Source organism: Nannospalax galili, unplaced genomic scaffold, assembly GCF_000622305.1.
Source record: "Nannospalax galili isolate Female #2095 unplaced genomic scaffold, S.galili_v1.0 scaffold362, whole genome shotgun sequence".
Classification (NCBI taxonomy): Eukaryota; Metazoa; Chordata; class Mammalia; order Rodentia; family Spalacidae; genus Nannospalax; species Nannospalax galili.
In genome coordinates, this window is record NW_008348785.1 from 2292396 (window position 1) to 2305744 (window position 13349).

At 52.4% G+C, this 13349-nt stretch overlaps 1 protein-coding gene across 2 annotated transcripts in view; it reads left to right on the forward strand.

Annotated features, from left to right (window-relative positions):
- Eef1akmt2 (EEF1A lysine methyltransferase 2) overlaps positions 1 to 13349 on the forward strand; it is an 87070-nt gene that overhangs the window by 47415 nt on the left and 26306 nt on the right. Inside the window, exon 7 of one of the 2 annotated variants that reach the window (XR_003851547.1) lies at positions 4852 to 4870. The exons of the other annotated variant lie outside the window; for it this stretch is intronic. The gene's annotated coding sequence lies outside the window, so the exon portion shown is untranslated. Of the gene's footprint in view, positions 1 to 4851; positions 4871 to 13349 lie in introns of those variants that run through there. 2 annotated transcript variants of the gene reach the window in all.

Below are 13349 nucleotides of genomic sequence, written 5' to 3' on the forward strand. Positions count from 1 at the left end.
CCGCGGCCCCGGCGCGCACAGTAAGCGACCCGGCCGGCCGAGGGTCCCGGCCCCGCGGGGTCCCTACGTGCACCCCGGCACCGGCGCGGAGCGGCTCGTGCACGCCGCAGGCGCTTTCTCCAAACGTTGCTGCCTTTTCTCCTCTCCTTGTTAGGCGTCCGCGCTGGCGCAGCCGGTTCCTGCGGACGCCGCGTCTCGCTCGCCCCGGTGCAGACCGGAGACTTGTCAGCGCGCAGGCAGGGTCAAGCCGGCCTGGCCAGTGCAGCAAGTCTGCGCCCTGGCCGGCCGGCGGGCGGGCGCGGGGCCGGCTGCACCCCGGGGTGCCTTGGGCTCCGCGGCTCAACTTCAGCCCCTGTTCGTGGCAGCGGCGAAGGCGCCGAGTCCCGGGAGCCGGGCGGCCCGGCTCGCCCCAAAGTTCCGCAGCGTTTGCAGACAACTCTTTTGTTCGCGGAAGTTTGCACCCGCCACCCCCGGGATGCGGGCGCGCAGCGCACTACTCCGAGGCGGCCCGACTGCCTGGCGCGGTGGAGACGGGGGCGGGAGGGCGTTCTGCCCCGGGAGGGGGCAGCCCGCGGGGTGGCCGGGGCCGGGGCTCGCGGAGTGGGGGGGGCGCCTGTGCTGGCGTGGCTTCTGCACATGGCGAGGAGGGCCGTCTGTGCCAGAATACTGATCTAGTCACATTTTTGCCAGTCCTTGATTTGCGAGCCGGTGGGAGTCAGGTTCCCAACTCGGGGTTTCTCTTGGTGGGACGGAGGCGAAGGAGGCTTGAACCCTGGATCCGAGATGGGTCTGCGGTTTGAGTTGCCCCGAGTGTCTCCCCCCACAGCCCCTCTTTCCACCCCTGGATTTGGGGAACAATGCGCGTGGTGCGGGCCAGGGCCCCGGGGCAGCAGCGCATCGCGTGGGCGGATCGCCCGGCTCCCTCGCCTTCGGACGCCGGCTGGTGCCCAGCTTGCTCCGGCTGCCCGCCGGGGTTCATTAGCACGTACTGTACTTAGTACCAGGGTGAACAAAGAAAAGCTCCTTGCAGCATTTGATGAATGGGATTCTGCCTCCTATAGGCCACACTCCGAGTCTTCCATACGGTAGAACCCGGACTCGGTGGTTCTGGGAAAGTGGCCCCCGCTGTGGGTTGCGTTCCGGTCCTGGCCCTTGGGCAGGGCATCTGTGCCGCCGCCGCGGTCCTGGGCTTGCGGGACCTGGTGCAGATGGAACCAGGCCGACGGTGGTTGGGTTGTTGGATGGTGGAGAAAAGGGACTGCCTGCTGCAGGAGTTGGGTGGCATTGTTTAATGGCCTGGGAAGCCAGGCAGGCGGCTTGTACTGCTCTACAGTATTAGCAGACTTCCAAGTGACATGCTAGCGTATGTGTTCCCAGCAGCCCCTACTGACTGGGAAGGGGATCCCTCCATGCTCCAGATCCCCGACTCTAGGTTAAAAGGATGCCACTAGATTTGAGGACTGGGGGAAGGATGGAGTCTGCCCACTCGTGAAACTCAGAGTTCCTGATTGGGTCGGGTTTTGGTTTCGTTTTAATTTGACTTCTTAGCAGTGACTTATCTTCAGTTAAAGTTTTGATACTTAGTTGAAGGCCTGGAGATTGTTTTCTTTCCCCCTGTACTTTGCTGTGGGCTCGATTAGCAGAAAACAGCTGCTTGTTCCATGATAGGCCCCTTTTAGTGAAAGAAGGTTTGAGTCTTAGGATCGGTGTCTTTGACTGCAGTTGTGTAGGGTGTAGGTAGTTCATCCCATCCTGTGGACCTAGGCAAATGCTGATCCAGCCTCCAGAATGCTGTGGTAGGCAAGAAATCTGAGCGGCTTGGGGAATGTCTGTGTTTTTCTCCCTAATGTCATTCAGAGAATAAGATGATTTTAAGACCAGTTCCAAATACTTTTGCCCAAGGACTTGTTATCCTCACCTCCCCTAGAAGATGAACTTGCTGTGTGTTCATTTTAACATCAAAGACAAGTATTACGTAAAAGCCAGCGGTGTTACCGAGGCAGAAGTGGACTTGAAGGTTGTTCAAGGCAGAAAAAGTAGAGTATTTCATTGTTTTGAATGATACTGATTCTAATCAGTTTCTCCCATTTATTGTCAGTTTCTGGTGTGTTGCATATAACAGTATTGAGGAGGTTCATTAAAATCTTTTGGAAAGAGCTTTAAACACTTTGTTGTCTTCAGGCGTCTCTCAGCTGACATTTTACAGGAAGCCCTGACACTATTTTCTCATCATTTAGTCTTTCTCTTGCCCCCTGCTGATTGGTTCTGTATCCCCTGGCCTCCCCACCCCTTTAGTTCTGTAGAAACTGGTTTCCTTTAAGTTGGTTCCTTGAGCGACTGTCCATGACCTATGATGGAGGCTTGGGAAAAGCCAGCAGGCTCTCCTCCTCCCCTTCAGGAGGGGGCCAGGTTTGATACTGGGAGCTGGCAGCAGGGGACGCTATGGAGCAATGTGGTGCCTGCAGGGCTCTTTAAAACCCACACACACCCTTCTTCCCCATGCTCCATGTGCCTCGCTGAGGACTGAGTGCTGGGTTCTCTTTCTCAGTTGGTGTTTCACACAGGCACTGTTATTTCTGGAGTTAAGTCATACACAGTACAGAAAACTTCCTTGGGTTTTGCCCTTAAGAATAAAAGACCGAAATAAGCAAATACTCAGATCAGCACAACCCCATCACCACCACCATGCGCACCTCTCTGATGTGTAATAAAAGAAACCTGCAGGCATAATTTGTTATGTAATATGCTGATAGTACAAGTTTTGGTTTTAGATGGAAACCAGATGTGAAGGGACTCCATTTTATTGACCCAGCAATGGGGACACGGAGGACATTAATAGATTAACTAGTTCTTGAAACCCCCAAAGTGGGTGCCTTTTGTTTTTACTTAAGGGGAGAACCCCAGTCTCAGGGCTTTCTTGAGGTCTCTGCCTCTCAGCTTCTGCTTGCTGCAGCTGTCCTTTTTGTCAGACTCCTCCTCTCTTGAAAGAACCTGTTTGTTGCCAGCGTGAAGCACATGGCTGGGTCTGGCTGGGCTCCGTGCTGCTTAGCTCTGCTGGGCTCCATTCCTCTTCCCCTCCTCCAGATGCTGCCCTGCCCTCTACCCTACAAAGCAGGGGCTGGCCCAGGGACTTGGGTGCTGCCAGCAATGTTGACTGGTCTCCTTCCATAAACATCTGACTGCCCCAGGAGAGTTTCTGTTCACACTTGTTTCCAAAACTCATAGACTCACTCTCCTTCTCTGATTAATTTGTTTGTTTCCTGCCTAACTTTATGAAGATTCTCTCTACAACTGAGTCACCTTTGTGCTTTTTCAGGTTGCAGATAGTTCTGTAATAGCTGACCCCATTAACAGTAGCTTCGCTGCTTGCTGGGATGTGAACTTTGGAGACAAACCCAGAGGCTTAGATATGCTGATGTGCCCTGAGACTTGCTTAGAAAATTTTTGTTTTAGTGCAGTTTACATTAACATGATTAATGACCATGCCACTGAAAAGTCTATATTCAAAAGCAATTTACCATTCCCTAGGGCTCTTTGTATGGTGAAGTAATTTTCTTTGCCAAACAACATTGTTTTAAGGTAACTTCTCCGATACTTAATCTAGACCTCTTGTGCATATGGTTTTAAAAAAGAAGGTTTGGACTTTACATTTTGGGTTTTGATTTTGATGGTGCTTGTCTTAACCATAACAAACTGGGGTCAGAGGGAACCTGGACTTGTCTAAGAAAGTGCTCTGAGGTCCTGAGCAGCAACTACAGATTTGCTGATAGGATGGAGAGACTTGGCAGCAGGATGTTTGGAGGGAGGGGATGTTGGGAGGCCTGAGCCAAAGATAAGGGTGTCCATCCCCATCTCCCCAGAAGTGAATGGAGGTGCTTGAGTTTTTCCGAAAAAAGAAAAAAAATAGAGATGTCCCAGATTTCTTTTTTTTTTTTTTTTTTTTTGGTGGTGATGGTTGTTAAATGCCAATTGATTGAGAGGGGAAATGCTGATGGGTGGGTTTGAAAGCAGCCTTAGGAGCGGAGCGGGAAAATAAAACACATTTGAAGGACTCTGGAATATTTTGCATTTCAAAGGGTTTTCCTTGTAGACTTTCACGTCACGTCAGGGGTTACAGAGAAGTGTGACAGGCACCCCCATTCCTTTAACCATCCCCCCCCTCTCCTGCTGTGGGGGATATTGGGGAAGCTGCCTTTCATATGGGGGATGAGGGCAGCTTGGTCAGACCTGGCAGGGACATCATGGTAAAAAAGGAGCACCTCTGAGGCGTCTGGGAGTCTCTGGAGGGACTTTTTCCACTGTACCACTCGGGAGGGTGAAAGCAAATCATGTTGCTAAACAGCCCATTCGACCCCTGGGTGTGGTGGCAGGCTGCCGTCCGTCTCCTCCTCCTGCTCTTCTCCTTCTCCCATTGCACAAAGAACCGGGAGTCTCTCTCACTGCTGGTGTAGTGCAGTCCCCATGGTGTAGTGAGTCCAAGCTGGTGCGGGGCTCCAGGCAGCACCCACTGCTTGTGGAAGGTGCCCCGGGTCTGACCTGTGCGTGCATTCTAATTTTCACAGCCAGCCGGCACTTTGAGCTGACAGAAGTGAGGCTCGGAGAGGCCAGATACCTGTTCAAGGCCACATGGCTGGGAGTTTGGCTGCTGCGGAGCTTGCTTTCCCAGGGCCACACTATCAGTCCACTGTCCTAAGCTTGAGGCACTGGCTTCTGTTTTATCTCAAGGCACAAATTTTGTTTAGTCTTGTTAACACCACAGTGAAACTTAGAAATTTTAACTGCCTTTCCTCCTGCCTCTCCCTTTTCTATAGCTTTTTAAAAAAATTAAATTCTGAATTGTGTCTTCTGCAGGCCCAAAGGCAGTGCCTGAACTGGGAAGACTGAAATGTTTTGCTTCATCCTTACAAAAGACAGATTCACAAGAAAATATAATTATTCCCAGTGACCTTCTGTGGGAACAGGAAACAAATCTGGCGTCTCCAGTTTTGCTGCTTTTCAGATCCCATTTTCCATTCAAGAGATTGTTAAAGGGTTTCCAACGGTTTGTGGGTTTTTTGTTTTGTTTTTCGTTTTTTTATTTTTTGCATTTGTAATTTAGATGTCTCAAAGTAAGTTATGTTGTGGTGCCTGCCACCCCAGGTTTGTACAGGATCATATTTTGTTTACATGTCTGAAGTAATCAGAGAACACAATGGCACATCTTCCAGCACAGGGGAACTCGGTATGCCCCAGCCAGGGCTGGGCAGAGACTCCTCATTCTGTCCCAGACAGATGGTTCTTTGCAGGCTGTATGTGTGTATGTATTGTAGGGGAGTGGCCTCCAGCTAGGCCTGTCTGCCCAGGTCTGCTGTCCTTTCTGTCCTTAAAGAGTTTGTGGGGGAGAGCTGGAGCCCTGTGTGCTGTGTGGATAGGTAGACAGTAGAACAGTGGTCCTCATGCATGGCTGCAAGTTACTCACCTGGGGAGGTTTGAAAAACTCAATTGCCTGTGCTCAGAGACTGGATTACATCACTTCTGAGAATGGTAAGGGTTAAGTACCCAAGCAAGCAGTGTATTTTTAATGCTCCTGAGTTGATCTTGTGCATTCATGACTGAGGACTGAGGAAAGAAACAGATGCCGCCACCACCATACCTTGGTTTCTTTAGAAGGGATTTGGGACCTTTTCGTGCAGGAATGGAGCAAACCTTTTGGAATTTTCCACTGCTGCCTTGTCCTCTATGCGGAGGGATCTGGAGGAGACCTACCTTTGGGTGAGGTACCTGCTATGGATGCCGCTAGGAAGCTCCTGTTTCTGTTGGGCCAGGTTGTGGGCACCCCAGCCCCTGCTTAGGATTCCCTGCAGCCTCTGAGCCACGTTCCTCAGCATTGGAGAGGGCAGGTGACTGCTCAGGCTGTGGTTTAGGGTAGTTCTTGAATAGGCTGTCTCTCTGTGCCCTCTGAGTACTCCCTCCTCCTCGAGGTGGAGCACAGGGTGCTCCACCAGGGCTTAGGGTCCAGCGCACATCCTGGCAATTCTCTCATGCAAATGAGCGTCAGATTGTCAGACCTGGGGCCTGTCAGACATTGACCAGGGGCCTTGGAGAATAAGAGCTTCTCTGACCTGCTGATACAAGCTTCCGGAAGACAGATCCAGCACCTGAAGAGATGAGGTGACTCTTTTGAGGTCACATGCCCATCCTTTTGAGAGGAGCGAGCTTGTATCTCCTGAGTCCCCACCCTCTGCTGTGCTCTCTCCACCTGGGACCTCACTCCTGCCTCAAGGCCATCTGCTTTGACATGGAGCAGCAGGCAAACTGAATCACCACTGTTTGGAGCTTTTCAGCCAAGCAACATGCTTAGTTTCTTGGGTGTCTGAGCGTCCCAGCCTTTCTGCCTCTCCAGCTTGCTGTGCTCAGCTGGGACTCTCATTTCCCCCGACTGATGGAAAGGCCCGAAGCCCCCGAAGATGGGCTCTGTGAAAAGGGTGTTGGCTTCTCAAAGTCTGTCCCTCTGCCCTCCATGCTGTAGTGGTGGTGGTGGTGGTGGTGGTGAGTCAATAGGGGCTCTTCCTCTTGCCTGGTTTGGGCCTGGTGTAGAGCAGGGAGAGGAGAATTCTCCAGTCTGCTCTCGAATTCACCCTGTAGACATTGACTAGTCCTCACCGAATGTCCGGCTCAGAGGTGGGCTCTTTACTTCATTAGTTCATTTGCTGCTCAGTGCTCTGGCAGAGGGACTGGCCCCGTTTTATTCCTTGGAGGAATCTCTTGCTCTCTTGAGAGGGTGGTTGGGGTTTGCTCTCAGCCCTATACTTCCCCCGTAACCCCCAGCACCCCCCCCCCCCCCAGTGCGAAGGCAACAGACTTCTGCTTTGAGTGGGGTGCACTTCTTCTGGGAAGGGGGCTTGGGTGCTCATGTGGCCGGGCCTGCTGGCAGTGCCCCGCATAGAGGAGGTGGCCTGTACAGGTACTGGTTGCTGCTGTCTGCTCTGGTTACCTTGTCCCATGGAGGCCACCTTCCCTCCCAGGCTACCCGTGGATGAAGCATGAAGTGCCCTCCCGGACAGAGCCCAGCTGGGTGAGGCCTTGCCTGGAATTCCCCTTGCTCTGGCATTCACATTGGCCAAGGGCCTGGGAGTGGAGGGAGGTTCCATAGGCCGACTGAGAGCAGCCTCTCTGCATGTTCAGAGGTGGAAGGCTCATGTCCCCTGCTGCCGGCTGCCTCTGTGCCCCAGGTGAGGAGGGGAAGTCTATCTTCTGGGGCGGGTGGGTGGGGTGTGTGTTTGTGATTCAGAAACCCTTCTGGCACAGCACTGGGGCCAGGCCCTAGGACCCACGCTCCCATGAAGTCCCTCTGGCAGTAATGGGATTGACTTTCCCAGACAGAAGGTGCTGAGTACTGTGCTGCTTGCTTGCTGGACTTGGGTTGCCTGCTTCTCTCTCTGGGCCTCGGGCTCCTCACCTTGCTTGCCTGTCTCTGGTGTTCCTAGGAGGAACACTCAGTTGAGTCTGTTTGAGAAGCCCCTGGCAAGGCGGGGGACTTGGAGGGGGAATGGGGTGCCATATGGAGGTAGATGACTTATCGGCAGAGATTCCATCATGAGGTCCAGGGCAGGCTCTGTGCCAGCCAGGGCTTCTTATGGGTGTGAGAAGAATGGGGGACTGGCTGTTCAGTGTCACAGAGGAACTTGGGGCAGAGTGTGTGTATTCCCACGTGATTTCAGGCAAAGTCAGTGTTCAGCTCTGGGATCGGTACAGAGCCTCAAATCCCAGGTCTGCCTGGTTCTGCCCACATGGCCTGGAGCAGGTGGCTCTCCTCCTTGGCTTCCCTCATCTGGATCTGACAGTGCACATATCCTTCACTCTTTGGCTTTGGGGACACTCAGAGCTGAAGGGGCATTAGTAGCAAATGTGGTTTTGGGAGGACTTGTGGCATGGGAGGGTGAAAGACACAGGACAGAGCAGAGAGACTTACACTTGAGCTGGGCTCTTGTGCTCAGGTTAAGTGGCAGACGGCCTTTGCTCACCTGACACTTGCTGTTCTCAGAGGGCTTACGGCTTTTTCAGGAGGAAAGGTTGAAAGGATGCATTATAATTTAGTGTTCACTGTGTCCTTTTAAACAAGTTAAGACTGGTAAAATCTTTTAAGCTTTCTCTTTAGGAAACTAAATCTTGGTTTACCAAAGTGATTTAGTTTGGTCCATAGAAAATTAAATGCATGTATGGATGATGATGTGGCCTGAGTCTTGGCTCTGCTCTACCTGACAACTCTGAGTGGGTTCTCTGGAAACCTTGGCTGTGCGCCTCTCTGGACTGAGGGCGAGGGGCCCCTTTACCACCTCGGGTTTGTGTCAGTTTTTGCAGCCCAGGTCTTTGGCAGGTGCTCCTTTCTTGTTGGGGCTGCGCCTTTGATGACTGTGGTCAGGATCCTCTTGGTATAGGTTATAGGGTTATGGTGGGAGCACTGCCTCTAGCTCCCCCCAGGGTATGAGTCTGGCTGCTTCTGGAACCCCCATCACCTGCGCATGACTGCAGTTTCTCTAAGGAGCAAGAGCCCACTTAGGCTCATGAAAGCTCTGAAAAGAGCCCTTGACCCAGTGACACAGGGTAGAGCTTGTATCCGTGCCATGTTGTCGGGCTTCTTTTGATGGGGACTGCCCATTTCTTGTGCCTGTGTTGTGGATGCACGTGTGTGCGTGTGGATGTGGATGCCAGAGATCAACCCAGGGTGTGGTTTCTCAGGAACTGTCCATTGTTTTTTAATTTATTTTTGGTGTGTGTGTGTGTGTGTGTGTGTGTGTGTGTGTGTGTGTGTGTGTGATGTACTTGTTAGTGTGTATGCAGACATGCTTGTGTGCGTGTGCATATGAAGATCCAAGGGTGACATCAGATGTTTTTCCTTGATCACTCTCTTGCCTTTTTTTTTTGACAGGGTCTTTCACTGACCCTCATGCTCATTGATTCGGCCAGGCTGGCTGGCCACTGAGCTTCGGGATCTGCCTGTCTCTCTCCCCCAGCACTGAGGTTCTAGGTACATGCCCCCATTTTGATGGAGGTTCTGGGGACCTGCTTGTGCAGCAGGTACTTTACCAACTGAGCCCCACCTTGGTCTTTTTATTTTATTTATGTTTCGTGTGTGTGTGTGTGTGTGTGTGTGTGTGTGTGTGTATGTAATGTGGGCATGAGTATGCCACAGCTGCCTGTGTGCCTTCTACCTTGTCTGAGATGAGGTCTCTCACTTGTTCATTGCTATGTGTGCTGGGCTAGCTGTCTGCTGGGCTAGCTGTCTGCTGGGCTAGCTGTTTGCTGGGCTAGTTGGCCCATAAACTTCTGGGAATTCTCCTCCTCCATCTCCCATCCTACCATGGGAGCATTGGGATTTCACCTGCATATCACTGCATCTGACTTTTACATGTTTTCTGGAAACTCAAACTCAAGTCCTGATGCTTATGTGGCAAGCACTTTACCTACTGAACCATTTCCTCACACCCCACTTTGTGTTTTGAGACAGGGTCTCTGGGATCTGGGGCTCTCCTGGCAAGGCTGGCTGGCCAAGCCACAGAGATCTGCCTTTCTGTCTCCCTACACTGGAATATTCAGTGCATGCGACCATACCTGGGTTTTTTATGGGTTTTGGAGATCAAACTCAGAACCTTGTGCTTCAAGGTGGCAAGTACTTTACTAACTGAGTCACATACATTCCCAACCCCTGGACTACATTTCTTTAGTTTTATTTGTGTGTGTGTGTGTGTGCGCGCGCGCGCGCCCCTGCACGTGCATGTGTGCATGCCACAGTACACATGTGGCATTTCTTTAGTTTTATTTGTGTGTGTGTGTGTGTGTGTGTGTGTGTACGCGCGCGCGCGCCCCTGCACGTGCATGTGTGCATGCCACAGTACACATGTGGAGGGCAGAGGACAACTTTATGGAGTTGGTTTTCTCCTTTCACCTTTATGTGGGTTCTGGGGATTGAATTCAGATCACTGGCCTGAGCCACCTTAGTGGCCCTAGGCTGCCCATTTCTAACACCTCTGCCCCCTGTGTCTCAGGAGTGTCATGGCTATCAGTCCTAACTCAGCTTCCCACGGGGAGGATAAAGTATATTAGTCTTTTTGTTTGAGACAGTTTCCCCAAACTCAAACCTCAGACTCACCATGTAGCTGAAACTGGCTTTGTGGGCCTTTTGTCACCCCAGAGTGCTGGGGTGACAGGCATGTACCATCACATCTGTCTAAGTAGACATGTGAGATTTCCTGCTGGACTTGTGGCAGTTTGGGGGGAGACCTCTTGACATAAGAAGACTCATTCTTGTTTACTGGATTCCAGGCTGTGGCAGCCCCTTCCCTTTGGGCGCTGGCCTTAGCCTCTGTAGAAGGCTCCCAATTGACTGGGCTTGAGTGGCCTTGATTCTGATCCTCTTGTTGGATAATTCAGTCATGAAGCTTTGTGACTGAGGGGCTGAAACAGAGGCAGCTGCGACCTGCCTGTGTTCCTGGTGGGTGTGACACTCCTATCGGGTGCAGTGCATCTTACTGTGGTCCCCCTCAGACTATCACTGTTGTCGTGGAGAACATGGGCCATATCTGCCACAGTGGTGGTCCATAGGCTCAACTCACTTTGTCACACCTGGTAAACACCCGCTCTGTGTGCCTGGTATGTCATTAGGCCCTGGAGCTGGAAGATGAGAAAATCAAATCCCTGTTTTATAGTACTCAGGCTTGTGTTACAAGCTAGTTAGACTGCAGCTGTTTATGAATTTCCTACTAAGTGCCAGACCGTGTGATAAACGTGGAGATATGTGCACATAAGGTGCCCGTGAATCACACAGCCCTGTGGCGGTCATAGGAGGGCGACTTAAATCCAACAGAAGGGTGGAAGCCAGGAAGGCTTACTGGAGGAGGTGAATCTGACCGGAGTCTTAGGGATGAGCAGGGGTATGGACAGATGGTGGAGAGGAAGCACTAGTCAAACCCAGAGAACAGTTGTGTGTGCAAAGGCACAGCAGCAGGATACCGGCTCTCGGGCATTCGGGGCTCTGGACACCCAGGTAAGAAGTGTGCAAGTGGTCAAAGCCCAGTGGTCAAGGTAAGGATGGCTGTGGTGTGCCAGGTGAAGGAATCTGGACTTCTAGTCCCAAGATTGGGAGCTCTGCTGATGCGTGTGGGTTGGGAGGCTCTGCCTCTGGAGAGCTAGCAGGCTTGGAACAGACAACTTGGAGGTCACTGTGTGGCCTGGGAAGGGTGTGGCCCACAAAGGCAAGGGGCTGGTAAGGGCAGGAGTGAATGGCAGATAGTCAGGTCCCACCTGGTGAGTAAGACTCTGTTCACATTGGAGCTGGGCTTGTTCATGTGGGTGTTGGTACAACTCTGTCATGGGAACAGAAAGCTGAGGGCGTCCATCTTCAGTGGGCTTCAACAGGGGCTGTCTTACTGACACTTGACTGAGGGCCTTGTACTTTTGACCTTGGAGTAGGCATGAGACTAGCCCTACAGACAGTGGAGTTTCCGTTAAGCACTGTCTGCTTAGCAAGAGTGATGTGGTTTAGTTTTAGTCAGAGTGCGTGTTTAGTTGGGCACCTGTGACTCCTTGGAGCCCATGCCTGCACTATACTGTACTTACTGTACTTACTGTACTGTACTAGCACATTTTAGCCTGTCATGAATTATGAATTAAAAAGCTCTGATTCATAGTTAGCCCCCCTCACCCCAGGAAAAAAGCAACTAATGATGTCGATGTGATTGAAAAGGAGTTTCAGTGCCCCTTGGGCTCTGTCCCAGCATGTTCTCTGAGGGTGGGGGAGTTGCTGACACAGGCACTGGAAAATGGCCTGCCCAGGTCACATGACTGCTGGTGGCTGGCATGAGCCTCACCACCCTCAGATGCCAGCCCAGATTCCAGGCCTAGTTGACTGTGTGGCATGTGACTCAGGCCCAGAGGAGAAGGAAGGAAAATGTGCCTGTGAGGAGGTGGCAGCTCAGTGGCTCAGCTCACCTGTGGACCACCACTGTGGCAGATATGTTCCGTGTTCTCCACGACAACTGTGGTAGTTTGAGGGGGACCATAGTAAGATGTCTTTTCTAGGCCCTGTAGGGTTTTGCCCATCAGCATTGACTCCTGAGGTGGGACGTGAGTGAGTAAAGTACAGGTGGCCTGACCTGGGCAGCAGACGTTCTGTTCTTCCAGTTCCCAGGAAGGCTGACAAAGACCTTTACCTACTACAAGGAAAGGGAGAAGACACATTGGGCCTGGCCGAGCTTTCGGTGGCCAGAAGGTGAGCGGCAAGTGGAAGGGTGGCACGGCCAGACTAGGAGCTGAGGCCCCCTGTGGACAGATGGTCAGGCTGCTGAGCGTGGTAGCCACAGATGAATGGGTTGCCAGTGGGAAGCAGCTTTTTTCTTTTGGTTTGTGTGAGGTTTAGGCGTGTCCTTGTGTGATGCACGGAAGTGGCTGTTATGTGATGCAGTGCTCACTCTGCTGCATAGGCGTCTATGGCCAGCGTTCTGCTCTCGTCCTCTGCAGCTTCCCAGCCTGTAGCTTCCCGGCCTGCAGCTTCCTGGCCTGCAGCTTCCCGGCCTGCAGCTTCCTGCCAGGCTTTGAACGGCCCACCCTTCCCCTGGATTTGGGAGAGACCATCTAAGCACAGTCACTCCTACTCAGTTTCTGGGGAGGTCAGTGGGGCCTGGGGGAGGGAGAGCCAGATGATACTCTTCACTGCAGGTGGTGAGTGGCATGGCCAGGCTTCAGGTGCCCTGGAGAGGGAGGGCCTAGTTTTCAGTGCTGAGCTGGGGTCAGGAGAGATCTGAGCCCAGCTGCCTTTTTCCAAGTTGGCCTTTGCTTAGTTTGGGGGCACAGTCCTCCGGTAGCTGCTGGTGCCAGTGCTGGGTCACAGCTAACGGTTGTGCTTTATGGTCCTGGAGGACAGGGTGGCAATCTTAGTGCCCTTTTCCGTGGTTGCAGATAATTGTGATAGATTGAATGAGGAGATGGGGGCACTCCTGGTGGCACTTGGTGCCTGGGTGGGAGCTAGGGCTCAGTGCCAAGTAAGAAACAAGCCTTCATTCAGTTCACATTGGAGCTTGTCTAGTCGTGTGGCAGTGTGTGCAACTTTGGAAGGCACTGCAGAGAGCATCTCTTTGTGTCCCTCATCACCAAGGATGGGTAGCAGTTTTCGATTCTGGAGGTCTTGTGGGGAGGTGGTGCTGAGGTCAATGGTCTGAACTCACATGGTTCTCCCAGTATACCAAACCTGGTGGGATCCTGATCCTGCATAGTAGTGGGGAGCCACCTTGAGGGGGGGGTCCTGTGCTTACTGATGGTGATGTGGAGTCCAGAATAGAACTGAGGAGAGCTTGACATCTCAGAACCTTTAAGAA